Raw genomic sequence first — 26,148 nt, 5'->3', positions numbered from 1 at the left:
TTTGTCATTTTCTCTGGCATGAACACTCAACCTCAGATACCTGTGCAGCCCTCTTATTTACACAAATGCTAACTCTTCCATGAAACCTTTCTCCACCACTCAATGTCTATCTGAGTGCTGCTGGGAGTTCAGCTTTGTATCTGCAGGCCAAACCTCTGCTTGACTCCCAGCAGCACTCAGTGTCCATTTCCAAGCCCAGCCTATGCTCCCTAGCCCCAACCCTGCTCTGCTTTATTGCCTTCGTCCTCATCACCATCTGACCTAGTGGATAATTTTAACTGTATCTCTCAAGCTCCATGAGACACACATTTTGTGTTATTCATTGCTCTACTTCCAGCTCCCAGAAAAGTTTTGTCACACAGCTTGTGTTCATTAATTATGTGCTGGTTAAATGAAGGAAGCTTTATGATGGAAGGAGCATGCCACTCCTCTTCCAATGTCCCCCTTGGTGGCCAGGGCAGGATAGGCATTCACCTGCTCTTGTGGGAGCAGGAGGGACTTGTAAGATCATCTCCCTTAGCTCCCTCATTTTCAGAAGGACAGCAACAGTGCTCCCCAGGAAGGGAAGGAGAGTTCAATCTAATTTGGCTGATCACCCAGGGGAGGCTGAGGATGTGAACAGACAACTGCAGCTCCTTGCATCTCTGCCACACACACAGACTTTCTGAATCAGGGGGGATTATTTTTTCTTGGTATATTCCTGTTTAGATTTGGCTCGGGCAGTGACAATGCGGAGTTGTGCAAAGCCTGGGAACAGTGAAGGCATTAGGACCAGGAGGGAGACGCATACTTGGCTAAGGTTGTGTCTGACAGAGGGCTACTGGCTGAGTGGAGCTTTGTGTGAAAGGAAACCAGGCACTATCTGCCAGCTTTACATCTGTTGATCTGACCTCACTGGAAGCATCCAAACAGGGACGGATGTCAGCCCTGCTTGACTGAGAATCCACCAGCTCATTCCAGACACCCCATAGCAACCTATTTATGCAAAGGGAGAAATAAACACCTGAGCAAAATGGAATCATTATTTTTTTCTGAAGAAAGTCAGGTAAAGGGAGCAAAGCAATTCAATTTGAATTCTCTGTGAATGGGTTTTCAGAAGGCAATTAAATAAATCTACTGATATGACTTGGGGTGAAACTTGGGTCCTGCTGTTTTCTGATTGTAAGTGGAAGCAGGTCTTACACATGCTGTTGGTAAATGTCAGCAGCAGGTTAAGTGACTGTCAAAAAATATTCCAGGTAGAATGAGCAACCCAGATTCTGCTGTAAGTTTGAAGGCATCTGGTATGGGAGAAAGTGGACTTGAACATGAACTGTTGCATTTGCCAAGTACCAGCAACGAGCTCCAAAGGAAGTAATAGAGGCACCAACCATGCAGACTCCAATTCCTTCTGCTGCTCCTGATGCTGGGATGTGTCCTGATGATGGTGGCAATGCTGCATCCTCCCCTGCACACCTTGTGCCAGATTGTCACAGCCCAAGCTGGCAAGCACAGCCCTGAATCCAGGTGCTACTTGGACTTGGAGGAACCCCAGGATTGGGCACTGGAGGCTGAGGATGAGGGTGAAGAGTACAGCTGCCCTTTTATCTCACTGTGGGAAGATCATCTGCTGGTGGCCATGAACTTACCCAGGGCCAGAAGGAACCAGAGTTAGGGCAGGAGAGGTGGCAGCTATCGGCTTATCAAGCAGCCTATCAGGAGGCAGGATGACAAGTCCCAAAGAGGGACTGGGGGGCTGAGGAGGAGAATGGGGAGGTGTCTGAATAAGAGGAGCTGACCCCATTCAGCCTGGACCCACATGGCCTCTGCAAGGCACTCAGTGCCTGCATCCCCATCCAAAGGGCCCTTCCTGAGGTGCCGCACCCACTGCAAGTAAGGTCCTTGTTTTCCCTTTCCTGTTTGCAGGGCATGATCAGTTGGTAGCAAACTCAGAGATGCAAGTTTTTCATACCCTGCCTCTCCTGTCCTTAGGGCAAGTGCTTTTCAAGATGCGGTACCTGGCTCAGCAGTGTCAGTAACCCCTGGGCGCTGGTGGGTTCTCAGTTATGCAGATTCTCAGACCCTATCCTAGATCTGCTGAACAAGAAACCCTGGGTGGGGTCCAATGATCTGTATGAACAAACCCTTCAGGTGAGAACCATTGTCTTAGAGAGCAGAAACTGAGGATTCATGTTTGTTCACTCTCTTCTCTGTCCTGGGTTCTAGTTCTTCTGTCTTTAGGTCAAATGGCTTTATTTTTATATAAACAAGGGAGGTTAGAGCGGACATTCTTCAGTTGTAAATCTCTGACTCCACCAAATTTTGATTTTAGGGTTATTGTTAGTGTTTACTTTTAGTTTGGGTCAAAATAACAATTGCAGTTTACATTTATGGGGCTCTTCCCATGTATCTGGCTTTACTTACAAGCTTTTAATGTATTAACTCATAAAGTCTTGGAAAGTCCTCACAGTTCTGCAAGATGGGTGCTAGTAGTATCATCATGCTATTTTTGTAGGTATGAAAACAAGAGCAAGAGGCTTTCGCAGTCATGCTGCTAGTAGGTAACAAAGTCAGGATTTGAATGCAAGCATGTCAGCTCCAGTCCACCTGAGTCACCACTCCATGCCATCCTCCTTGGGCCACTATACTAAGGAACCAGGTCCAGTGCCTTAGAGCTGGAGTAATGTGCTAACTACAACTTACACTGCCAGGGCAGCCCCAGCCCCAGCAGGTAACCTGAGAAGTGTAGGTGATGTGTAGAGCTGTGCCAAGGGAGATGCTGGCGCATCCTTCACACCCCTTGTTCCCTTACTGTCACCATGGTAGGCCACTGAGGATGGAGCCTTGGTTACCAGTATCCACGTGGCAAGGCAGCTGCTTAGTGTCAGTTTGGTGATTTAGGTCCCTTTTCCTATAAGCTATTGCTCCTCCCAGAGCCTGAAGAGTTTCCTGGAAAGCAAAGATAGCCCCTAACCCTTGAGGTGAGAGCATTTGTGGAGGGCAGCAGTTGGAAGCAGGGCCACATAATCCTTGGATCCCTGATCTAGTTTCCCTCAGCCTGGCTGCTCTGCCATTCACACTCAAGGGTGTGCAACTGCAGGGTCAGCAGCCAGGAGTGAACACCTCCTTAAATCATCTGCCCTGAGGGCCACACTCACCTCACCCTACTTCCATGTCAACCCTGCTACACAGATTTCAAGCTTTACGTTTAAAAGCTCCTTTCAGGAAATTCCCACCTCATTCTAATTTTAAACCCTCCTTGCACCCTGGAGTTTTAACTCATGGCACTTACTACAACTAAAGCCAAATGAGCATTCATGTATATATCAGTTGAATGCCTGCTGTTCCTGCCATGTTGTGAGCCCCTTAGAAGGTCAGGAATGAGTTTCTATTGTACATCCCTAAGCCCAAAATTCAGTAAAGAAGTGCTTGATGAATGAACAAATATATAGTTTTTAAATTTTTGACACAATTTTTCATTGGACTTGGAGCAAGTATGAGCATCCTCCTTTTGCCAATAAGAAATATTGCCTGAAAAAAAGAGGGTCTGTGGCTACAGAAGTACTATATGTGTGACTGTGTGTCCGCATAGTGCAAATCTGTGGTGTATATGCATATTTATGGGTCATTGTATATGTGTGTTTGTGCATGTATGTGTTGCATAAATTCTCTGTGTTGTGTGTGCATTGCGTTATGTGTATTAAATGGATGTCATGCATGTATGTTATATGTAGTACTATATTATGTGGTGCCTGTATGCTTATGCATGTTACTTTGTGTATATGGTATGATATACACAAGCATGAGTTGTGCAGTGGGTTGTCTTGTGTGCGTGTTTGTTAATATGCATGTATTATGTGCATGGTTCATTTATGTATTGTGTATTGGGGTGATACCATATGCATTGTTCATCTGCATGTGTGTTGCAATTAACTATTTGTTTTTCATATGTTTATGTGGTGAATGTGTACATAGGTATTGTGTTGTCACTGTGCTTCTTGTGTATGATGTGATTCTGCGTGTATAATGTGACTGTCTGGATTGCATGTGGTGCATTGTGTTATAAATGCATTGTGCAAATGGTATGTAGAAGTGTTTTGTGTTTATTATGCATGTGATGTAAAGTGAATGGTTTATTATGCATATACACATATATGCTGTATTTGGCACAAGTGTGGGTAAATTTTGTGGTGTGTGCTGTGCACATATGTGTGTGTGCTTTGTGTAGTGTTCATGAGTGTAACACATGTATGTATTGTGTGTCTTCTGCATGTGGTGTGATGTGCACATGTGTTGTGCCTGTGTGTGTAGTATAGTGTTTTACATTTTTTGTGGCAGATGTATGCATAGGTATTATTCGCATGTTGTGTGTATGTTATAAATGTGTGGTGTGAGTGATACATGTGTATGTGTGGAAGCATGTTGCGTGTGTTATGCATACAGTGTGATGTTCATGAGTATGTGATGTTAACTGTGAGGTGTGTGGTGCAAATCTGGGAACATTTTGTGCTTTGTGTCTTTGATGTGCATGTGTGTGTTTCTGTGTGTGTGCAACACTTCAGTAGTTGATTCTTCCAGCCAGAGTAACCAACTAGTCTTGATTTGCTTGAGACTTCCCTGATTTTAGCACTGAAAGTCCCAGGTAGTCATGGGGAAACTCCTAAAACCCCTGCGAAGCGAGACAATTGAATTCTCCAACCCCCAGCTTGCCAGGGTTCTCATGGGATGACTGCCAGCTCTGTGTGACAGTCCTCTGCGCCCTCTGCTGGCCCCAGTTTGGGCATGTGGCCTGCCCAGCCGAGGCTTTGGCTGCAGACTCCGCTCTCCAGTCTGTGGTTCAAGCTTGGGTGCTTTCCCTTCCCTGGATTCCTTGTCTGCATACACAAGAGAGTCCCTGAAAAAAAGGCAAAGATCTCCACCCTGCCTCAAGGGTGACAAGCCTATTCTGCTCCTACCCCTTTAAATCTGGGCCACAATACAACACATAAAAGAAACAGCTATATGTTAAGTGCTTGCTGTATGCTGGCCCTGCACCAATGCTTTCCCACCAGGGCCAGGAGAACACTAGGACATCAGGAGCCTGTGCCTTGAGTTGTAGCGTGCCCTGTGCTATCACCAGCCACACAGTCTCTTTAAATTCAATCCTTGACTCCTAACCCAGACAAGCCCCTCTGGTCCAGTTCCTACATCCAAATGCCCAAACTGGTACTGCCTGTTGTCCTTTCCCCACCTTCCCTGGCCACATGCTTTTTTCTGAGTACTTCATTTCTGGAGGTCAGTTTGAATAGGTGGCCTTTGAGGAAAATTACCAGTAATGCAAGAGCAATACACACACACACACATGCTCACACCTATTAGTGGAAAAGAGGTCAAAATGAGAGGTGAAGTCAGATGGACTTCCTGGGTCAACTGGGCACTTGGATAAATTTTCTGTCTTACATGAGGATTGTAAAAATGCATCAATCAGTACTCTGTAGTTAGGATTGTAAAATGCACCAATCAGTGCTCTGTGGCAGCTAGAGGTTTGCAAAATGGACCAATTGGCAGTCTGAAAAATGGACCAGTCAGTGCTCTGTAAAATGAACCAATCAGCAGTCTGTAAACTAGACCAGTCAGCAGGACATGGAAAGGGACAAATAAAGGAATAAAAGCTGACCACCCCAATCAGCAGTGGCAACATGCTTGGGTCTCCTTCTGTGCTGTGGCAGCTTTATTCTTTTGCTCTTCATAATAAATCTTGTTGCTGCACACTCTTTGGGTCCATGCCACCTTTAAGAGCAGTAACACTCACTGCAAAGGTCCATGGCTTCATTCTTGAAGTCAGCGAGGCCACAAACCCACCAGAAGGAACAAACTCTGGACATCTTGAGGACTTGTCTGGGATTTCGCCACATGATGAGTACCATTGGACCCTTTTCACTTGCTATTCTGTCCTATCTTTCCTTAGAATGTGGGGGCTAAACACTAGGCGCCTGTCGGCCAGTTAAAAGTGACTAGCATGGACGCTGCACTAAAGACACGGGTGTCAGGCTTTCGCTAAACAACCCCTGATTCTTCAAAGTTGGGAGTGCTGGTTTGCCTGAAACCAGCTTCTGCTTTTTCTGTACTTCTGGGCTGAGCCAAGGGTTGACAGAGAGGAAAGTCATTCAGCTCCAGGGTCCCAATAAAACGGTGGTTGACCCTGTAGCCATGAGCAGAACTCTCAAAGTCACATTGCCCAAGCAAGACTCGCCCATCTATCCTACATATCCTGACCCTTGCCTCCTGGGTCCTAGTGTCTGTTACAAAAACTTCTTGCCACCTCTCTTCTTCTTCTAGTCCTGCTTCTAAAAACCACTTCCTGACCCTGGTGCTCTTCTAGTTTCTCCTATAATAATGATTTCTAGTATAAAATTCATGACCCTGTTCTCTTCCTTAGGCACACAATCTCACCTGTAAGAAAGGCATAATTTTTGCCCAAAGCCCCATCTGGAGCAGGGGAGTGGGGGATTATCTGGAATTTTAGGATTCCTCCTCAGATTAGGAGGTCTAACAAAGGTTATTCCTGAAGTTAGGATTTGGGGAGCCTCAGAAATTATATCCTTCCTATTCATATGATGAGAAGTGAGGACAAAAGGTGTCAGTCTTCCAACCCTGGAGATCCTTTCCCTCCCTCAGGGTATCGCCCTCCACTCCATTTTTGGGGCATATCATCTTTATAGGACAGGGATAATTTCCCAATACTAACAGGACAAAATGCTTAGGACTCTAACAGAATTACAAGAAAGCATCAGTAAGGGCCACTAAATCTGACTTACCTTGGTCCTCTTTGTGGTCTAGGAGGAAACTAGTGTTTCTGTTGATGTGTTGGTGAGTGCAACTAATCCGATCTGCAGGGTCCAGGGACTGTTGTGGGTTCTTAGGAAAGAGGGGAATCTGCTGCTGTGTTGCTGAGTGCAACTATTCCAATCAGCAGGGTCCAGGGGCCATTTTGGGTTATTGGGCAAGGGGGGAATCAAACAAACCAAAATCACAGGTGGTTTTTGCTTTCACGTGGGAAACACCTAGGCATCAACAGGCTTACCCTTGAAATGCATTCTAAGCCATTGGGACCAATTTGACCCACAAACTCTGAAAAAGAGGAAGCTCATTTTTTTCTGCACTATGGCCTGGCACCAATATTTTCTCTTTGATGAGGAAAAATGGCCACCTGAGGGAAGTACAAATTACAACATTATTTGCAGCTTGATCTTTTCTGTAAGAGGGAAGGCAAATGGAGTGAAATACAATGAAATCCTCCTTTTCATTGAAGGAGGATCCACAACTATGCAAAGCTTGCAATTTACATTCTACAGAATGATCTCTCAGCTTACTTCCACATCCTATCCTTCCTATAGCTCCGTTTCCTATTAAAAATAAGCCTCCTCTAATCTCCTCCACCCAGAAGGAAACAAGCAAAGAAATCTCCAAGGGACCACAAAAGTCCCTGGTCTATCAATAATGCCCCCTTCTAGCTGTAGGGGGAAGGGAGTTTGGCCCAACCAGGGTACATGTCCCCTTCTCCCTCTCTGATTTAAAGCAGATCAAGGTAGACCTGGGGAAGTTTTCAGATGATCCTGATAGGTATATAGATGTCCTACAAAGTCTAGGACAAACCTTCAACCTCACTTGGAGAGATGTTATGCTATTGTTAGAATAAACCCTGGCCTTTAATGAAAAGAATGTGGCTTTAGCTGCAGTCTGAGAGTCTGGAGATACCTGGTATCTTAGTTAAGTAAATGATAGGATGACAGTAGAAAAAAAGATAAATCTCCTTACTAGTCAGCAAGCCATCCCCAGTATGGATCCCCACTGGAACCTAGACTCAGATCATGGGGACTAGAGTCATAAACCTCTGCTGACCTGTGTTCTAGAAGGACTAAGGAGAATTAGGAAGTCCATGAATTATTCAATGATGTTCACTATAACTCAGGGAAAGGAAGAAAATCTTTCCACTTTCCTTGAGTGGCCACAGGAGGTCTTAAGAAAATATACTCTGCTGTCACCTATCTCCCTCAAGGGTCAATTGATCCTAAGTTTATTACCGAGTCAGCTGCAGATGTCAGGAGAAAACAGCAATAGAGAGCCCTGGGCCCTAAACAAAATTTGGAGGCATTATGAGACCTGGCAACCTTGATGTTCTATAATAGGGACCAAGAGGAACAGGCCAAAAAGAAAAAGCAAGATCAGAGAAAGGTCGCAGCCTTAGTCATGGCCCTCAGACAAAGCAACCTTGGTGGTTCAGAGAGGACAGAAAATAGAATAGACCAATCAGCTGGTAGGGCTTGTTATCAGTGTGGTTTGCAAGGACACTTTAAAAAAAGATTGTCTAATGAGAAACAAAACACCCCCTTGCCCATGTCCACTATGCTGAGGCAATCACTGGAAGGCACACTGACCCAGAGGACAGTTTCTCTGGGCCAGAAGGCCTCAATCAGATGATCCAACAACAGGACTGAGGGTGCCCGAGGCTAGTGCCAGCTCATGTCATCACCTTCACTGAGCCCCGGGTACTTTTAACAATTGAAGCTCAGGAAATTTACTTCCTTCTGGACCCTGGCATGTCTTTCTCAGTGTTAATCTCCTCTCTTGGACAGCTGTCCTCAAGGTCCATTACCATCCAAGGAATCCTGGGGCAGCCTGTAACCACATATTTCTCCCACCTCCTCAGTTGTAACTGGGAGACTTTGTTCTTTTCACATGGCTTTCTTGTTATGTCCGAAGTCCCACCCTCTTATTAGGGATGGACGTGTTAGCCAAAGCTGGAGCTATTATCTACAGGAATATGGGGAACAAGTTACCCGTTTGTTATCCTTTACTTGATGAGGGAATCATCCCTGAAGTCTGGCCATTGGAAGGACAATTTGGAATTGCAAAAAATGCCCACCCAGTCCAAATCAGGCTAAAAGAGGCTGCCACTTTTCTTATCAAAGGCAATATCCTTTAAGGCCTGAAGGTTATAAAGGATTACAAGACATTGTTAGACATTTAAAAGCTCAAGGCTTAGTAAGAAAGTCACCCAGCCATTGGCTGTGTGAGATGACTCATGCCTGTAATCCCAGCAGTTTCCAAGGCTGAGGTGGGTGGATCTCAAGGTCAGGGGATTGGTACCATCCTGACTAACATGGTGAAACCCCGTCTCTACTAAAAATACAACAAATTAGCCAGGTGTGGTAGCGGGTGCCTGTAGTCCAAGCTACTCAGGAGGCTGAGGCAGGAGAATGGCCAGAACCCAGGAGGCAGAGCCTGCAGTGAGCCAAGATCACGCCACTGCACTCCAGACTGGGTGATAGAGTGAGACTCTGTCTTAAAAAAAAAAAAAAAAAAAAAAAATATGCAGCAGTCCCTGCAACACTCCAATTCTAGGAGTACAAAAACTGAGCAGTCAGTGGAGACTAGTGCAACATCTTGGATTCATCAATGAGGGAATAATTATTCTACACCCAGCTGTACCCAACACCTATACCCTAATCTCTCAAATACCAGAGGAAGCAGAATGTTTCGCTGTTCTGGGCCTCAAGCATGCCTTCTTCTGCATTCCCCTGCACTCTGACTCCCTGTTTCTCTTTGCCTTTGAGGGTCCCACAGACCACACATCCCAATTTACATGGACGATCTTGCCCCAAGGGTTTAGTGATATACCTCATCTGTTAGGTCAGGCACTGGCCCAAGATCTAGGCCACTTCTCAAGTCCAAGCACTCTGGTCTGTCAGTATGTGGATGATTTACCTTTGGCTACCAGTTCAGAAGCCTCATGCCAGCATGCTACTCTGGATCTCTTGAAGTTTCTACATAATCAAGGGTACAGGGTGTGTAAATCAAAGGCCCAGCTCTGCCTACAACAAGTCAAATATATTGACCTAATCTTAACCAGAGGAACCATGTCCCCAGCAAGGAATGAATACAGCCTATACTGGCTTATCCTTGCTCTAAGACAAGGAAACCCAGAGAGCAAAGACTCATCTAGTAGAATGGGAACCACAGACAGAAACAACCTTCAAGACCTTAAAGTAGGCACCACTACAAACTCCAGTCTTAAGCCTTCCCACAGGACAAAACTTCTCTTTATAGGTCACAGAGAGAGAGCAAATAGCTCTTGGAGTCCTTACTCAGACTTGTGGGACAACCCCACAACCAGTGGGATACCTAAGTAAATAAACGGATGTAGTAGCAAAAGACTGACCTCACTATTTATGGTTAGTTGCAGCAGTGGCCATTTTAATATCAGAGGTTATCAAAATAATACAAGGAAAGGACCTCACTGCCTGGACTACTTATGATGTAAATGGTATATCAGGTGCCAAAAGAAGTTTATGACTATCAGACAACCACCTGCTTCGATACCAGATGATACTTCTGGAGGGACTGGTACTTCAAATATGCACATATGCAGCCCTCAACCCTGCCACTTTTCTCCTAGAGAATGGAGAATCAATCTAGCATGACTGCCAACAAATTATAGTACAGACTTATGCTGCCTGAGATGATCTGTTAGAAGTCTCCTTAGCTAATCCTGACCTTAACCTATATACTGGTGGAAGTTCATTGGTGGAGAATGGGATATGAAGGGCAGGTTATGCCTTAGTTAGTGATGTAACCGTACTTGAAAATAAGCTACTTCCTCAGGGTCCAGCGCCTTGTTAGCAGAACTATTGGCACTTACCTGAGCCTTAACTGGGAAAGGCAAGAAGATAGATTGTATACAGGTAGCAAGTATGTTTATCTAATCCTAAATGTCCATACTGCAATTATGGAAAGAAAGTGAGTTCCTAACCTCTGGGGAAACCCCCATTAAAAACCACAAGGAAATCATGGAGTTATTGCCTGCAGTGCAAAAACCCATGGTAGTCTTACACTGTTAAAGCCATCAACAAGGGGAAAGAGAGGAGAAAACAGTAGCATAAGTGACTGGCAGAGGCAGGGAAAGACTAGCAAAGAGAGAGAGGAAAGACAGAAAGTCAAAGAGAAAAGGAGTCAAAAACAGAAAGACAGAGAGAGAGGAAGAGACAGAGAGACAAATAGAGAGTCAAATAAAGAAAGAGAAAGAGAAACAAGTAGTAAAGAGAGAAACAGTATACCCTATTCCTTTAAAAGTCAGGGTAAATTTAAAACCTATAATTGATAGTTGAAGGTCTTCTCCCTGACCCTATAACACTCCAATACTACGTCGTTGTCAGTGTAAATAAAGCACTGTCACCACTGAAAACTCTTAGCCTTCCTATCAAAAATCCTTAACACAGCAGGAATCTTAACAGGGGATCTGGGTCAGAAAGGTCTGACCAGACTTAGGAGGAACTGCCTTCAGGACAAGATGATAGGGGGTTCCTCCTGGGCAATTAAGGGAAAAAGACACAATTGGTATTCAGTAAGTGATAAGGAAAGTCTTGTAGAAGCAGAGTGAGGAAAATTGCCTAATAATTGATCTGCCCAAATGTGCTGGCTGTTTGCATTCAGTCAAGCCTTAGAGTGCTTGCAAAATCAGGAAGGAGCCATCTGTACCAGTTCTAAGTTAATATGGACTGAACGAGGTCTTATTAATAGCAAAGAATAATTAAAATCCCAAACTTACAAGCTTTTCAACAAAAGTAAACTTTGCTAAAAGTTAACAGTGTAATATTTATTATTCTAACTTCTACTTTTGTGGAACTCAGACCCTGTCAGTGCCCCTCAAAGCTCCCATAAGCACAGGGCCATACAACTAATACTCCTTATAGAGTTAGGAACAACCACTGCTACAGGAACCAGAATAGGAGGTTTGTCTACTTCATAATCCTACTACCACTCACTCTCAAAGGATTTCTCAGACAGTGTGTGAGAAATAACAAAATCTATCCTTACTCTACAATCCCAAATAGACTCTTTGGCAGCAGTGACTCTACAAAACCACCAAGGCCTAGACCCCCTCACTGCTGAGAAAGGAGGACTTTGCACCTTCTTAGGAGAGGATTGTTTTTACACTAATCGTTCAGGATAGTCCGAGATGCCCTCCAGCATTTAAGGAAAAGGATTCTGAAATCAGACAATGCCTTTCAAACTCTAATACCAACCTCTGGAGTTGGATAACATGGCTTCTCGTCTTTCTAGGTCCCATGACAGCCATCTCACTATTACTCACCTTTGGGCCCTGTATTTTTAACCTTGTTGTCAAATTTGTTTCCTCTAGGATCAAGGCCATCAAGCTGGATGGTCTTACAAATGGAACCTCAAATGAGCTCAACTAACAACTTCTACTGAGGACCCCTTGTCAGACCCACTGGACCACAGGCCTAGAGAGTTCCCCTCTGGAGGACACTACAACTTCAGTGCCCTATCTTTGCTCCTATCCAGCAGGAAGTAGCTACAGCAGCAATAACCCAATTCCCAACAGCAGTTGGGTGTCCTGTTTAGAGGAGGGATTGAGATGTGAAGTCAGCTGGGCTTCCTGGGTCGAGTGGGGACTTGGATAGCTTTTCTGTCTTACAAGAGGATTGCAAAATGCACCAATCAGCACTCTGTAGTTAGGACTGTAAAACACACCAATCAGCAATCTGTGGCTAGCTAGAGGTTTGTAAAACGGACCAATCAGCACTTTGTAAAATGGACCAATCGGCACTCTGTAAAATGGACCAATCGGCACTCTGCAAAATGGGCCAATCAGCAGGATGTGGGCAGGGACAAATAAAGGAATTAAATCAGTACACCCCAGCAAGCAGTGACAACCCACTCGGGTCCGCTTTCAGGCTGTGGAAGCTTTGTTCTTTTGCTCTTCCGCAATGTCTTGCTGCTGCTCACTCCTTGGGTCTATGTCACCTTTAAGAGCTGTAAAACTCACCTTGAAGGTCTGTGTCTTCATTCTTGAAGTCAGTGAGACCACAAACTCACCAGAAGGAAACAATTCTGAACACAAAAAGACAGTCTCTGAAAATAGAGGCAAAATTATAGTGAACGTTTATTGAACACTTCCTGTGTGCTAGACATGCTGCCAAGAAGTTTTCATTTTCAACTCTTCCTAGAGAACCTATAAGGTAGGTTTCATTTCATGGTTGAGGAAACTGAGGCACAGAAAGATGGAAGGACTTGTGCTGGGTTATCTGACCACATGAGTCGATGCCAAAATCACACTCTTAACCACCATGCTACACTTTGCAAGTCTGCCACTCTCCAGGTCAGAGATTGGCCAAGTCACATGGACTAGAAGTGTTTCAAGTTTTTCCATCTTAAAATGGAGAGCACTCACACGGATTCACGGGGAGACATTTGGGGAAAAACTTATCGCAGCATCCTTGGTGGTGTTGAGGAGCTGGAAGCCACCTGGGTTTCTTGTCACAGGGAAGGAGGAGCTGCGTGCACTCTATGCGGTACTCAGCCTGAGTTACAAGCAACAGACATTCAACAATGAAGGGAGACCTTAAAGATTCTCTGCTAAGTGAAAAAGTAAGGCACAGAAAGAGGCCTACAGCAGTGTATCATTAGGGGAAATGTAAATCCATGCACACTAACCTATCCATTCTTTACAGGAAAAGATCAAACCCATTGGAATGGCTGTGCTGTGGGAAAGGGAGGGTCCTTAGGGCAGAGGCAGGGGATAAAAGTGAATGAATACGCTGGCAAAACAGAGAATAGCCCATGACAAAACCACAAACCGGAATGGGATTAACCCAGTCCTTCAAATTTGCTTTCAAAAAAGGGGCAGGAGGAATGGGAGGAACAAGCCCTGTCTATTTAGCCTCCTGTAACATGGATGACTTTCAAAGTTCTTCCAAGCCCCAGCTCTCCTTTGATTATCTGGGCATCCAGTGCAGGGACTATGGAGTTTTAGGATTGAAGAGGCTGCTGTGTGAGCCAGTGCCTTGTGGTCTACATCTTGGGACAATCTTGAGTGTGCATTAGAACATCTAGAGGACTTGTTAAAAAATACAGATTCCTGACCTCCATTCCTGTAGTTTTTGATTCAGTGGGTGTGAGGTGGGGCTCACCATTTGCATTTCTGCAAGCTCCAGGTACTGATGCTGCTGCTGCCGATCCAGAGACACTTTGAGAACCTCTGCTGTAAGGCATACTCTTTATGCCAAACAGACTTGCCAGAGCAGTGCTCTTTAAACTTTAAAATGCATGCGAATCATCTAGGCATCCTGTTAAAATATAGTCAAATTCAACAGGTCAGGAATGCAGCCTCAGATGCTCCATTTCTATCAAAGGCACTCCAAGGTGGCACCAGCACTGCTGGCCCGCAGAGCACATTTTTCAATGGCAAGGAGCTACATCACGACTTGCCAAAAGTATATGCACATGCAACCCCTACATGTTGCTTGTCAAAGACATAGATGTTCAGAGCCCCTCACTGTCAATGCTCCAGAGTTGTGAGTTAGAGCCCAGTAACCTGAATTTTTTAAAGCTGATACTATATAGTCTGGGGAACTACTGAGAGAAAGCAAGTGGAGAGCTGGTAGAGTTTGAAAAGTTTCTACATAGGAAGTAATACTGGAGTCAGAAAATAGAGAAGAGAGCAGAGAGATACAGGCTCCCTCATGGCCCCAGGGGTTTGTACTTAAACATAAATATCAGCTCAGCCGTAGCTGGCTGGGTGCTACCTGCTTTTAACTTGCCTTCATGGTTCAGCCTGTGTTTCCCTGGTTTATGTTCCCATAGCTGTGATTAAATAGTTGTGGACCTTGGGTTGAATCCTGGTATCACCTGTTACTGTGTGACCTTGTACAAGTCCCTCACCTCTCTGAGCCTCAGTTCCTCAGCGGTAAAATGGGATAAAAATAACACCCTTGCATAATGTTGCACAGAAAATGAGATAGAACATGTGATGATATCCCCCCATATCAAGTCCAAACAAAAGTTGCCATTATCATATTCTTGAATAAATGGCCTAGGAAAAAGTTGGAGAGATGGAGAAACATGAAGCTGTGGTTATCACAGTGCTGTCCTTCCTCTGACTGGAAAGTTATTTTCTGGCCCTGGAGGCTGCTGAATCATCACAAATGTGCAGGTACATTGGAATTATCTGGAAAGTCTTAAAAACTGTTCAACTCGTGCTCCACTTCCAAGGATTTCTATTTACTTGGTCTGGCGTGAGGCCTAGACATCAAGAACTTAAAACTCCTCAGGTGGTTCTATCATGCAGCTGGGCTGAGAACCAGGGCTGAAAGGCTCCAGGTGGTCAATGGCTCTTCACAGCCAGTGGGGAGAGCCGGGAGGGGTATCTTCTCCTCTGTTCCCTCCTTCCTGCTTCAGAGGTCATATTGGGCATAGGGTTAGAAGGAAGGGCAGGGGCAGGAAAATTATCTTGACAGCAGCTTTGTTGTCAAGTAGAAGATAGTGTTGTAGTCCACACAGGGTCTACTCTGTTCCCTGCAAAGCCTCTGTCTTGCCAGGCAGTGATTCACCCCAAAATGACTCCCCACACTCCTTGCTGGCTCTGATAGCCTGCCCTGCAAAAGAGGAATGGGACAGCTGAGAGGGCATCAGTAAACCCGAGAGGGTAGACATGCCCTTCCTGATGAGGGACAAAAACAAGAACAGGCTGGCCTTGAGACCTGGGGCTGGAATTCAGCTCAATTCCCACCACAAAAGTGGGAAGACAACCCAGTATGGGCTGTTTGAATAGTGCTTATGGGGCCTGGCTATCCAAGTCATGAAGGGACACCACAAACACCAAGCTTCCAGCCCTCAAGTCCTCAGTGGCTGCAGCAGAGGCAGTACCTCCTCTGGACCTACACTCTGGATCCATTACCCCCACAATGGGGTTGCAGTGTAGACAGGGCTGAGTATATATTACCCTTTTTTTGGTTAAATGCACTCAGCATAGCAAGTGTGGTAGGGTCTTGCTCTGCACTTCAGAAAAAAATCCAACTGGCCATGGGAATTAGATTAGACGTGGTTAATCTGCACCTTGTCTTTTATAATTACTGGCATTGGGGGAGTTGATACTATTTACTGCAGTGTCACTCACAGTGTGGTCCTCAGACCTGCAGCAGTGAGAAATTCAGAGCCCTCTCCTGCCCCATGTAAACCTACTAGATGAAATCTCTATTTTAGCAGGATCCTTAGGTGATTTCCATTCATGTTAAAGTTTGAGAGCCATTATGAGGCCAGTGGTTCATGTCCCCCGCTTACATTAGAACCAATGAATTGTAATGCCAAGCCTCCAAATCAGACCAAGTAAATATAATTTTACAGGAACTAACTCTCTAAGTGGCTCTAATGTGTAGCTGAGGACTACTGCTTAGGCCACTTTAAGTGACTGAAAACAGAAATGCTGAAGTCACTTAAGGTGATGGATTTACTGTAAATTTACATAGACAGTAAGTAAGGAACAGTTTGTAGGAGGTGGATAGCAGGGAGACTGACGGTCCATAATCCCTTTTGGAGACTTTGCCTTCCTGACATCCTTCAGCAGCTGGGGCCCTAGTACCTGGCCAAATATTCTGTACATCTCTCAGCTCATCTCCTGTAGCCTTGTCACTAGACCTCTACTGCCCTCTATTCTAGCTGTGGTCCAGGAACGAACAGCATCAGCATTACCTGGGAGCTCATCAGAAACACACAATATCACACACACACGTGGAACAATGGCTCCAGGATGCTTCATAGGCCTCCAATCAGTGTTCAGACCGGTGACTCTCAGTCTGCACCTGTCTCTGGTTCAGATGTAGGGGCCAGGATCAGAATAATCCAAGCATACCCGGAACCCCTCAGAAGTGAGCTGTGGGATTCTGGAGAACCTGCACAAAGAGAAAGGGTTGATATGTGCCTTGTGACCTGTGTCCACAGATGGAGAATGACAGACTGGCAGCATCAGCCTCCACTGCAGACTCCAGCTCTTTCCTCCCATCTCATCCACAAGCTTCTTTATCCATTCCTCCAAGGGCTCAGCTCCCGGCTGTGTCCCAATCCTAGCAGCCTCAGATCTGGCCTAGAAGTTGGCATGGTATTCCCAAAATAAGTGCCATCAATCACAGGCTGGGATTTTATTGTAATGTAGAAACTTGGCTCCATGGGTTTACTCTCCTGTTAATCTTGACAGCCAGCTTATTCACTTCCTGAGAACAAGATCAGCATCTTCTTTCCTTCGGTCAACAAATATTTATTTAACGACTGTCAGAATTAAGAAGGTAAGCAAGATCCAGCCCCAACCCCCAGAAACTTGGAGTGCAGTGGGGGATGCAGACAAGTAAGCAGGCTGGTACATTAGTGGGATCAGGGCTGAGATAGGGAAGCCTACCTGAATGGGGATCCTCCACTGATTTGGTAGGAACTGGGAGTCATATCCCCAAAACAACTTTAGGAAACCTAGCAGAAACTTTCTACTCTGGCCAGGCAAATCTGAGAGTGTCACAACAGGCGTGACTCCCTGTAAGCACATTTCTAAGGCAGCCAAGACAGGGGGGTCAAGTAAGTTGCCTTTCGAAGACCCTGAGGAATCAGCGTAGATAGTGTAGAATGTGTGGAGGAACTGATGGATCACACATTTCTCAAATAATCTTCCAACATTGTTCCTTTACAACTTTGAATCCAGAATATTCTGCTAGCACTGTAGTGCAAGATGGCAACAGGTAGGTAGACAGGTGGGTGGGTAGATAGATAGATAGATAGATAGATAGATAGATAGATAGATAGATAAACAGTGTACTATCAACTATTTGCTGTGTGAACTTAAACAAGTCACTTAAGCTCTCTAGGCTCTAGTTACCTCAGCTTAAAAATGGGCAAGGGGTGTCCATGACCTAGTGCTACATAATGCACCTTATCAAAATTTGGTAGATTTTTAAAAATAGATAATTTTAAAACTTTGGTGCTTCAAAGGGTGTCATCAAGAAAGTGAAAAAGACAATCCAAGAGTAGAATAAAATGCCTGCAAGTCCTATATTCAATAAGAGATTTGTATCCAACAATCAAAAAGGACAACTAACAATTAAACAACAGAACACTCCATTTTAAAATGGGCAAAATATTTGAACAGTCATTTCTTCAAAGACATAAAAATGGTCAATAGCAAATGAAAAGATGCACAAATGCTCAAATTATTAGTTAATAGGGAAATACAAATCAAACTACAATGATATGCCATTTTACCTCCATTAGGATAACTGAAATAAAAAAGACAGTGCCAGTGCTGACAAAGATGTAGAGAAATTGGAACACTCATACATTGCTGATGGAACTGTAAAACGGTGCAACTACTTTGGAAAACAGTTTGGCAGTTCACCAAAATTTTAAACATGGAGCTATCATATGATCAGTAATACCAGTACTAGGTATATACTCAAGACAATTAAAAACACCTTCACACAAAAACTTACACATGAATATTTGTAGTGATATTAGCCATAAGTCAAAATAGGACTTTGTCAAAATAGGACTAAGTCAAATGTCCATCAACTGATGAATGGACAAACAAAATGTGGTATATTCAAATAATGAAATATTGGGCAGTGAAAAGAAAGGAAGTACTGATACAGGCTACAACATGATAAACCTTGAAAACATTATACTAAGTGAAAGAAATCAGTCACAAAAGGCCACATGTTATGTCATTTCATTCATATGAAGTGTACAAAGTATGTAAGTCTATAAAGACAGAAAGTAGGTTAGTGGTTGCCAGGGGCTGTGGTGGTTATGGTAGCAGTGGGGAGTGATTGCCAAAGGGTAATAAGTTTTTAGGGGTGGGTGCTGAAAATGTTCTCAAATTAGATAGTAGTGATGGCTGCACACCTTTTTACTTGAATCCACAGAATTGTACACTTTATAAGGGTGGATATTATGGTATGTGAATTATATCTCAATAAAAATATTAAAACATTAGTGATTTAAAACAACAGCCATTTGTACATTCATGGTTCCATAATTTGGACAAGACTAAGCCAGACAGTTCTTCCACTGATCTCCCCTGGGGTCACCCCTGTGGCTGCTGTCAGAGGGTGGCTGATTACACTTATTAATCTAAGATGGCCTCACTCTCAGACCTGGCAGCTGATGCTGGTCCTCAACTGGAGCACTTTAGTTTTAGTTTTTCTGCAGCCTCTAATCTTCTATTAGGCTACACTGGTTTCATTACTTGGTGCCTCATGACAGCAAGTGGAAGACCTTGAGGCTTACTCTTGGGAGTTCTTGAACATCAATTCTAGTACAATCTATTGGTCTAAGAAAGGAACAAGGCCAGCCAGACTCAGGGACTAAGGAAATAGATTCCATTTCTTGATGCAAAGAGTGGCAGACTATTTTATAAAGAAACATGGTGAACGGATATATTGTGACCATCTGTGCACACATTGAAATGGCTATTTGAAAGGGCATTTGGAAGGATCAAATGTAATAATTCATGTAAAGTCTTTAATGCAGTACCTGGTACATAGGAATCCTCATGAAATGGTGGCTATGATAAATATTAATAAGATCCCCACATCACAGGTGCCACCCTATTCCTCCATTCTCCCTCAGTGAAAATAAATCATAGACTCTAAGGGGAAGAATCTTTAGGTATCATACAGTGAACCCCTCAGTGTCAGATGTGGGAACTCGGTTTCATAGGAGAGAAGTGACAGATTTCAACAAGACCCCTTATCTCCCTTCTCTCAAGAGGGATTCAGAGTTCTGAACATGATGGAAGGTCTTCGTCCAAGGCATATGACACATTTCCTACCACATCAAGCCTTATGCTCTTCACCCTAGACCTGGCCTCCAGCTGTACACACTTGCAAGGGGGCGTCTCAGAGGAAAAGAATGGCAGAAGGCAAAGTGTTGCCTGTGGGTGAAGGAAGAGGAGTCTTGTCCAGTTAGTGAAGAGAGAAGTTACAGGAACTCAGCTGGCACAAAATAGCACTATAGATTATGTCCCATCACAGACATGTTTGTTTTGCCACAGAGTTTTATTTTATTTTATTTTTTTATTTTATTTATTTTTTATTATTATTATACTTTAAGTTCTAGGGTACATGTGCATAACATGCAGGTTTGTTACAATGTTGGACTGGTGGCCAACATTTAAATATTAAGAGATTTCACAGAAACAGTTCAGGTTTTGTGAAAATCAGGAATTTCTGAATTTTCTGAAAATCAGGAGTATCTGGCAAAACTGTATTAAATCTCCTCCCAGTAACATCAGCTGTCCATTTTAGGTGGGTTATGTAGTCTCTGGCTCACTGCAGCACCCACAGGGCCAGAGTCACATCTCCCTGGCTGGCATTTGAGTTTATGTGGTTTTCAACCCTAAACAAACAGATTGGAGCACTAGAAAGTGGTGGTGTAGATGAAGTTCAGGACCTTTCAAATATCCTTTTTGGCTGGGCCTTAGCCAGCTCCATAGGTTTCCAGTGGCTTCTCTGAATCATTGCTCAAACCCACTTCCTAGTTCTGGTCTACCCACCCCTCATTCCTTACAACCTGAAACTCTGTAAAGATGAGTGGGAGCAGGTAAGGAAGAGTGGGTAGATTGCAAAGCAGATGACAGGTCCTTGGCACAATTTCCCTCTCTGTCCTCACTTTCACCTCCTTCCTTGTGTCCTTTCTCTCCGAGGTCCTCATGGTGACATGATAAGCCCATGTCACCCAAATGGGTGAGCCGGGCCATACTGTCTGGATGATTTCTTATTGTCTTGTCAGCATCTCCCAAAACTTACACACTCACGTTAGCTAAGGAGTTGGATGCGTGGTATTACAAGGTTTATTCTGAAGGGAAATCATCCTGCATTTTAATAACAACAACAGCAACAAAATGGAAGCCACCAAAGCCACTGGATGAGCAGGGAGTTTGGAGACCTTTGCTTCTGGTGACCACCTGAATCACAGGAAACATTTTGCTATTAGGCCAGGGTTCTAGGGAGATTACATCCAGCAGGGTATCTAGATGAATTCCAATCACCTACCTGACCTCCTTTGCCTGTGATTCATGAGGTGAACAGAACCGCCATGTTGCATAACTTCAAGAGACATCAGTGCATGGTGTTCTCTGAGCATGGCACCCACTGGTGTTGGGCAATGCACCAGCCCCAGTGGTTGAGTTGAGGACTCAGTGAGAAAATGCATGGGAATATCCTACAAATGTCAGTGATTACTATTCCCAGAATACCAGTCCAGTTCCTCTGCTGTGTTGAAAGACATCCTCAGAGACATGTTCAGACAATACCAGAAGTCAGTCAGTACATTCTTACCTGTGAAAGAGTAGCAGCTTCCAGTCATTGAAAACCTGCTGTGGAAAGGCACACAAATGTTACATTGCCCTCTAAAATAAACCTACTTGTTATCCTCATTTTATAGATGAAGAAATTAAAGCTATAGAGATATCCAGGCACATGAGAGGTGTGCAAGAATCAGTAATATCTACCATTTTGGGGGCTTTTACTATGAACAAGACGTAAAGACTAAGTACTTCAAATGTATTAGTTCATCTGATTCTTTGAACAACCCCATTTTACAGATGAGCAACATAAGTTTAAGTAAATTGTATGTTCAAGATGGATTAATGGAGTCAAAATGATTGTGAGAAATGAGAATTAATGACTGAAGCATAATTGGGATTATTGATCTGGAGACTGGTGAAAGCAAGGATGGTTCTCAGACAGTTTATGGTACTCGCCCAGGTCACATAGGGACAGACCACGATTTGAACGCAATGCCAGAACTTGGCCTCTATCTACTTGACATAACATCAGCTGAGCAACACATTTTGAGCATGTTTATCAGGGTGAATAGAGTTGCAGTTTGGCTGCTCTCAGAGACACTATTTGCTTACCACACCTTCCTACTTGGTTCTGTGCTCCTACCTGGAACTACGGGTGTAGAGAGGACGCATCCCATTTGCCCATCCCAGCATGACTGTGCTGCCAATAGGATGATAAAGCCCATTCTGGGATGATAACCATGGACTGCCATAAGCCTCTATGTGTTGTTGATGTCCCTCTCTTCCACTGGTGTCTGTGAGCTACACAGTCTGCACCATCCTCAGGCTCCTCTTTCAGCCCACTGGAAACAAAGCAATCAATTCCTGGCTCTTCTTAAAAGTATCTAACAGGCCCTGAGACCCAAGACTTTGTCAAGTTTTAGGTTATAATATTTAGTTTTGCACTCCAACCCATGTTTTGGGTGCTGGGCTTTCTGACAAACCTTAGGCTGGGTCCACTGAGACCCCATGCTCTTCCTCCCCTGAAACACGATGTTATTTCCATGGTGATTTTTATCTCTAGTCTCCAGGCAGTTCTGCAGTTGCCTGGAGAGCTGTTGGTTTATGTCTTGAAGGCTTTGTGAACTTCTCCTGAGACAGGGGAATGATTCTTTCTGAGCTGATGCCAGGAGACACACATCCACAGCTTGGGAAGGAGGAATCCTCGTAGTCTTGTGATGGCTTTCATGAACTCATTTGGCCTTTAAAACCTCTTAGAAATCTGTTAATTTTATCCCACTCACACTCCTTGCCCATCCTTCAGTTCACCATCTTCTCTCTCACTATGGAGAAGTTATATCTGTTCATAAAACCCAGAAATTGCCAGTGCAAGGGTAGTCTATGAAATTCTCTTTGAAATGCTTGCTTTCCTGATTTTTCTGCCTCCTATTTCCTCCTCCTGCAGGAAGGATCCCCAAAGAATCAAGAGCATTGACTTTTAAGGCCAGAAGAGCCTGAGAGGTACCTCCTGTAGTAATGGCACATCTATTAATAATGGCAGCAAATACATGGTGCTTGCTGTGTGCCATCACTGTTCTTAGGGCTTTATAAAGATCATTAGTCTCCACATTAACTCTACAAAGTGGGCCCTACTGCTACCATTCTGAGGAAATGAAGGTACCCAGACACTAAGCAACTTTCCTAAGGTCATCTATACAGCTAGGAAGTGGTGGAGCTTCAATGTTCACAACCTGAGACACAAGGCAACACTGCCACTCTGAAGATAATGTCCTGTGAGGTTAACGGGAGGAACTTGAGTGTCTTGGTAACCATTTATCTAGCAGAGATGGATGTTCTCACATCTCCTTACTTTGAGTAATATGCAAGGAGTGTGATCTTAAAGAGCTAGAGGTCAAATACAAATTTATTTCACTGATGGAGGTCCTGCTCCATGTCAGGCACTGTGCTAAGCCCTTTATGAAACTTATTTCTCCCAAAAGCTCTGAAGTGGACACAGGGAGTATTCTCATTTTGCAGATGGAAACCCAAACTTAAAAGTAGTTCAGGAGATGTCTCATGTTATATTGTAGAATAGTTGTTTAAAGATAGCTATAATTTACAAAGATGATCATAAATATAATATTCATACTAATTACATTGTGTCTTTAATGAAGATAGCTATAAAATAGTGACTATCTATTGGGTTCCTATTATTCTTTGATTCTCTCAATGGGCCTAAAGGGTAAATATGGTTACCCCTACCTTCCAAATGAGGAAACTGATGTCTATAAATATTGAGTGTATTACCCAAAGAAACTTAGGAAGCAACAGAGTGAACATTCAAATCTAAATATGTCTGATTCTGAAGTTTAAGTTCTTTCGACCATCTTACTACAAGGATACAGAAACACAGGCACACACACATGCACATGTGTTTGTTTATACCACACCCTTGTGTTGTTTCCAATTTTCATAGTCTATGAATTGAGACAGAGAAAGGAGTCAGGAATGGCTGGCAAGTATAGCTGTGCTCTGATCTTGGAGCAGACATGACTGACTTTGGTAAACTATTAAAGTGTTCCCACTGGAATTCCAAACCCAGGTATCCATGTCCCCAAACTCGTTTCCTATCTCAGTTGGCAAATAGCCAGCCTTCTAGGAATAAGCCCAAGTAATACTTTAGGTTTTTTTTTATTTTTTTCTTTCATACCTACTGAATTTACTGAGGCAAAATTTCTTTTCACAATCACCAGTCCCTGTCTGAAACCCCTGGGTTTACCCAGATGCATGACCGCAAAGGAAGTGGAGAGCATACAAGAAAATTTTGCACCTGGTTGTAAGCAGTCTAGAGCAAGTCTCAGGGCAGAGCAGAAATTCTCAGCCCCACCAGGAGAGCAGGGGAGAGAATGAAGAGGGCAAAATACTTCAGCAAAGGCTATGAATGTAATAGGGACGCAGTCATCTCCCTAAAACTTACAGGGAAGCTGATTCCATTTTGGACATGTTATTTGAACAGCCCTGAATGGAAACCAAAGAAGTTCATATAATATAGTTCATTATTTTATTTGTTTTATGGATCATTCACAGAATACTGCCATGCATATAGGGACTTCTTTCTAAAGTCCATAGGAATTTCTCTTTCAAATATATGTTAGATGAGTGTTAAATTTTCTCATTAAAATTAATTTTATATGTGAGTTGACAGTATTGAACATATTCCTCCCTGCGGAGGAAAATAAAGCAAAACAGTATAGACCAATGGCTGAGAACAGATGTCAACAATACAAGAAGAAAACAAATTATGCTTTGCCCTTCTTCCGGTTCCTATGTGGTTATAATTTATTGTAATGACAATTTACCTCACCCAAGGAAACATGAAACAGTATAGATTTTTCAGTTATTTTTATAACTTAGAATTAATGATGTAAATTCATCAGGTTCAATGAAAACTAATAAATAACAGGTATTTGATTAAAAACAAAAACAAAAACAAAAAAACAGTATTGAACCATGTCAGATTCCTAGTTTTGCTAATTGTGTGGGTCATGTATGATATTTTTATTATGTAGAGCTGGGTAAAGGAAACATAGAAACTCCCTGTACTATTTTGGCAATTTCTTGTCAGACTTAAACTGTTTCAAAAGAAAAAGTGGTGAAGTAGTAACCGGAAGAAAAAGAATTACTAGAAAACAGTGTTGCTTTCCCCAAAAAAATCCTTGCATGTAACTTTTCTAATGGTGATAATTCTGTTGCAGAATAAGCATTTTGCTTTGGCTACCAGGAATATCAGAATCAAATTTAAATTCTTTCTAGAAATACCTACACCCTTATAACCTATATATGTATGTTCTTTCTCCAAACACTGAGTTTCTACATTTACTTACACTCCTCAGTTCCTGACTTTTCCTCCTTATTTTTATTTTACCATCATTTTATGTATTTGTATTATGTATATTTCTTGTGATTTGCCTCAAATCATTTATGGAAATAAACAGCTTTAAGCTATTTATAAACCAACAAAACAATTAGATTATTTATGAGATGTTTATATGTTTTTAAAAATTATTTAAGAATTCTGTTTTATCATTACCTAGTCTCAATTCTCCCCCTCTACACAGGATTTTGCCTGGAGAATCACACACAGTTTTCCTGTGCATTGAGAGTTTTCTGCCTTCCTTAGGACTAGTACCAAGTGAGTAAGGAGCATGAGTAGACACCTCTTAGAAAGTGTTTCCCTCAGACAGGTTCAGCCTCAGCCTTGTTGTCACACTGCCTGCAGTTTCACCTCACAGATGCCTTTAGGTGTCTGAAGTTTGGGGTCCTTGAGATGGCCCCTATTCAAATGTACCTCTGAGGAGGAACATGGTTTGAGCAACAGCTGGAACCCAGAAAGAAGCGCGTCCGAAATACATGTTAAGAAAATGCATTTTGTAAACAAGTGTGAGCTACACACTGCTGCATAAATGAGGTGTTATAATTCATTCCACCATGGACCCACTTACTCTCAACAGACTCAAAGCAAACATCAAGTATCCTATTTACAGACAGCCCCTCCACAGAGGAAACTGCAAACACACCCACTATCCAGCCTTAAGCCAGCAAAGTGGAAAGGACATGAGAGTTTTGAAGGTAGAATATCCAGCTCTGACACTTACCAGGAATGTAAACTTTGATGTCTTGCCTGTCATCAGAGCCTCAGCTTCCTCATTGGTAAAATGGGAGTAATATAGCCCAATCCAGAGACTAATTATCAGATGAATGTCCGGTTGTATATTGAAGTGTCTGGCAGATTGTTGGCACTCACAAACATTCCATCCTTTTTTTTTCTTCATAAAAATAACAAGAGCTTAAATGTCTTCTTTTAGAAGTGTCTGTTCATGTTGTTTGTTCACCTTTTAATGGGGTGGTTTTTCTTGTAAATTACCTTAAGTTCCCTGTAGGTTCTGGATATTAGACCTTTGTCAGATGGATAGATTGCAAAAGTTTTCTCCCATTCTGTAGGTTGTCTGTTCACTCTGATGATGGTTTATTTTGCTGTGCAGAAGTGCATGTGTATGTTTGTTGCA

The 26,148-nt window shown here is 43.3% G+C and overlaps 1 pseudogene; it reads left to right on the top strand.

The window, feature by feature from the left end:
- Positions 1 to 1,243: 1,243 nt before the first annotated feature.
- Positions 1,244 to 26,148, top strand: part of LOC126947218 (polypeptide N-acetylgalactosaminyltransferase 15-like) — a 72,917-nt pseudogene continuing 48,012 nt past the window's right edge.

Source organism: Macaca thibetana, chromosome Y, assembly GCF_024542745.1.
Source record: "Macaca thibetana thibetana isolate TM-01 chromosome Y, ASM2454274v1, whole genome shotgun sequence".
NCBI lineage: Eukaryota > Metazoa > Chordata > Mammalia > Primates > Cercopithecidae > Macaca > Macaca thibetana.
This window is presented reverse-complemented; position numbering and strand designations above follow the sequence as displayed.